The 4,320-nt window shown below is 41.2% G+C and overlaps 1 pseudogene; it reads right to left on the reverse strand.

Annotated features, from left to right (window-relative positions):
• Positions 1–637: 637 nt before the first annotated feature.
• Positions 638–1,677, reverse strand: LOC116912817 (annotated as a pseudogene).
• Positions 1,678–4,320: the final 2,643 nt, after the last annotated feature.

Below are 4,320 nucleotides of genomic sequence, written 5' to 3' on the forward strand. Positions count from 1 at the left end.
TTAAAATGTCTCTGTTAAAAGGGAAAGGCCAATCCACAAGCCTGTAGACAAAATGATTAAATCTTTTTATTTATTTGTTTATCTTTTGTAGACAACATTATTATTTCTTTATTTTATGGGCACTGGATAAGAAAGGGGAAAAGTTAAGGCAGACATTTTGGGTCAGTTGGAGGCCAGTGGGATGACATCAGGGTAGCCCTCCTGGAGGGGCGAAGAGCCGGATGGATGAAGGGAAAGGGTCAGATAGGGTGTAAGGATCAGAGAAAGGGGAAAACCCAGGGAGGTGACTTCCCTCCCCAGCTTGGAAGCAATGGCTGAGACTGTAGGCTGACAGCCATGTGTCACATAATCCAGGGCACCCCTTTGTGGAGGGGGGTGAATTGGGAATGTCACCTTCCTGGAACTCATGTTAGTGAGGCTATCTTTTTTTTTTTTTTTTTTTTGGTTCTTTTTTTCGAGCTGGGGACCGAACCCAGGGCCTTGCGCTTCCTAGGCAAGCTCTACCACTGAGCTAAATCCCCCAACCCCGAGGCTATCTTTTTAATGGTGGGATTTGGGGAGCCAGGACTGAGATAGGGAAAGGATGACAAGACTCAGACAGGGTCCCCCAGCCCTCATCCCTAGGCCAGAGACCTTCCTAGGTCTGCACATGAGTCAGCTGGATGTCACTGGCCACTTCTAGACTGTTGATTGCTGACAAGTTCTTCAGGTGGTGGCAGTATTCACACATGTGTTGACCATCCATAGCCACCTAAAGCAGTATCCTTCACATAAGATCCGCACTGAGAAGCTCTGGCCATGACTAAAGGGCAGTCTCCTAGGAAGACTTTGCTCTTCAGGCCCACAGGAGCTGTTGGTCTGAGTGTTTCAGACCACAGCCTTCTCATTGAAACGGAGGTTCAGGTGGAAAGCAATGTTACCTCCAGAGCGAAGGTTGATATAGAACCTCTTAGTATCTGGCAAGACCTTGCTTGATATGATGATGGACTTGGATGGGTAAAGCCCATTTGGGATGGTGGTGAAGAAAGGTATAGTATAGGCTGGGCTGGCTATGCCATGGGAGGGATTCCAGGAGTAGAGAACATCTGTCCAGGGTGCTGTGAACTGTGTGGATGATAATTTGAGCCATAGGTGCCTGGTGGACAGTCTCAAAGCCCTGAGTTTGCTATTGGGGATCCATGGGAACTTGACTGGCTGAGAGAATTGCACTGTGGAGAAGACAGGCTGGACAGGGGCTGCAGAGGAGTTCTGGAAGATGCTGAAAGACAGCTGAAAGCAGCCTGAGATAGCAATGGTGTCCATTAAGTGGTAGGGTACATGGTGTGAGTACTGTACAGAGAAGTTCTTGTTCACCATCACCTTGAAATCCGACCTTTGTACTAGGAAGCAAAGCTCAAAAGGCATCCCCTTCTGGAAGGGCATCTGAATCTTCCTCTCCTCAGGCCCTCACTGTCCATTCTGCTTCATGTTGCAAACCACATATCCTCCTTCCTCAAACCTGGGATTGAAGTGGAAGGCAATGTCATTTCTACTGAAGTCAGTCTGAAAGTTCACCCCAATCCTATTTGCAGAAGCATAGAAGGTCCCCTGGAAGGTGACCCGAAGTCCCTGCTGCATTATTCTAGAAAAGGGAATGACTGGGTTCATGTATGGAGGCTGGGCGCTGAAGAAAGCCATCTCTTCTGTCTCACGGGAACCAATGCTCTCCCTCACTTGTTGGACAGAACTCTGCCAAATGATTAAATCTTAATGTTGTGGCATATGCTAAAGCCCAAATTAAACAAAGTGGAGTTTGGATGCTTTGCTTCACATTCAAGAGGGAATATCTCTGTGTCCCTTTTGCTGTGCATTCTAAAACATTCCTATAAAAAAAGCTGTCTTTAGAGATTTTCCCAGGTGAGGAATTAGTTTCGCCAGGTTTTATACCACTGACAAATGATTACATTCATTTAAAAGTTTGTGTTTTACGTTTTGGGATACATTTGACCATTGCTTTGTAGACATCTATATTTGCTATGTTCCTTAAATGGTTAATGAAAATTCTAAAGACTTGAAGAAGAAAATGATTTAGTACCATGTATTCAGATGAGGTAGTTTTCTAATTCACATTCAGCTACTATTTCTTCCCTGAATAAGCACTTGAGAACTAGGCTCTATTCTCTCTCTCTCTCTCTCTCTCTCTCTTCTCTCTCTCTCTCTCTCTCTCTCTCTCTCTCTCTCTCTCTCTCTCTCTCTGTCTGTCTCTCTCTATATATGCACATATATAGAAAGACCATAATTATAATCATTATTTCTCCCATTCATTACTTCATACAGTCATGAAGGAATACACCTTCCTCCCATATACCCTTCTCCAATCTCCTTTGAATTTATAGCCTTCTCTTTCATTAATTATCATTTCATGTATATACACATATACATACATTCACACACATGTGCATGTCTGTGTGTATGTATATATTCCTAAATATAAATCTTTGATAGATTTTCCCTTCACAGTGCTGTATTGTAGGGTTCCCTCTCATTGAATCCTGCAGCTACTGTTTTGAGTGCTCATCTATTTTCAGTAGGGATACCAAGCTTACTTAATGGGGAGACTTCATCTACTTTCCCCTTGTCCTGGCAGCAGCATAGCTGGAGCGGTGTTTACCTTGGCTTACAGCACTGCTTTTTCACCATGCTTTTCATCTATCCCATTACTCTACCTTTGTGAGTGTTCAAAGTTATTTCTATATTCCAAAGAGCTGACCTTGTCCTTATCTTCCTCAACCACCATCTAACCCAAAAATCCTGAGTGTTTTTGATAGTGGCAATGATTTTAAGTGGCCCATCCCTAAACACAACTAACTGTGTTACTTATCTCCATAAGGAGGGAAAGGGAGGAGAGAAGACAGAAAGATCTTCTTTAGGAAGATGTATACTGAAGACAACTGATGCAGTGAGTAAGGAGTAATTGTTCTTAATTCTGCATTCCCAGTAGTGTCACCACCAATAAGAGCAGTGCCGTTATGACAGTGGCTGACACCATTGTTGACAGTACTGAAGCCATTTCTTCTATAACTATTACATTATTTGCTCCTCTATCTCCACTGTTGCCACCACTTACTGCCACTACTAGCTCCCAGACCTCTTAATAGGTGGTATTGGTATCTTCTTCTGATAAGTATTTTGTATATAATAGCACATTGCAATTGTATAGCATTCCAATAAAGAAAATACTATTACTTAACTTCCATAAGGAATTGGAGCTGGATACCTGTTGGTTGAAGCTGAGATATCAATCATTCCTTAATCATTTCATGCTCCAAAAGAAGTCACCCATGTTGGGTTATGGCTACACTCTGTACCAAAATACGATTCAACCATAGTAAAGGTTGGTCTTAAGAGAAGGAGAACAACTCTTTTAACATTTGTTTATTAGAAAAATTGATGAGAAGGCTGGAGAGACGGCTCAGCAGTTAAGACCACTATTCTCTTCTAGTGGACTTGGGTTTGATTTGCAAAGCTTATAATACTGTTGTTTATAGACATCTGCAACTTCAGTTCTTAGGGATTTGATGCTCTCTTTTGTCCCCTAAGAATGCCAGGCACAAACATGGTGCACAGACATACATGCAAAAAACATATATATATATATATATATATATATATACATATATATATACCAATAAAAATAGATAAAATAGAATAAAATTAAGCTTATGTGAACTGGACATTGTAGTAGACAACTGTAATACAACGTTAAGGAGGTTAAGGTAGGGAATTTGTGAGTTTGAGCCCTGACTAAGCTACATAAAAAGCCTGTATGGAGAAACAAATTGGTAAAGAAATGTGAATAAATATGTTTTTCTTTTCTTTAGATGAGAGATGTTGGTGAATTAGGGTTTCATAGTATAGAGAGCAGGGATCTGAGATTTGTATTGCCATGTGAAGCATTGTGAATCTTGAGGAATCATTTTCATCTGGCTATACTTCAATTTACCTATCTTCTCATCAGTGGCTTTGTTAAGATACTTCTCTATTTCGTGGCAAGTGGACAACTGGGAATGGGAGAAAGTTTCAAGGTTCCTTAAGAAGCTAATAATCATAACAATTTCCAAGTGCTTTTCCTTGGGCCAAGTTCAACTCATTGGTATCTAAAACTGCCTAAGTGTTACAACAATCATTGCCCCACAGAAGCATATACCTCAGCCATGAGAGACAAGGGTGAGGTACAAGCTTGGGAATATTAGAACTTTAAGTTATTAGAAACTGGAAGAACTTTAGTGTTGAAAGTTGTTAAACTATATGCAAATTATATAAACCACAGGACTTCACAAA

This window comes from Rattus rattus, chromosome 11 (genome assembly GCF_011064425.1).
Source record: "Rattus rattus isolate New Zealand chromosome 11, Rrattus_CSIRO_v1, whole genome shotgun sequence".
Taxonomy (NCBI): Eukaryota; Metazoa; Chordata; class Mammalia; order Rodentia; family Muridae; genus Rattus; species Rattus rattus.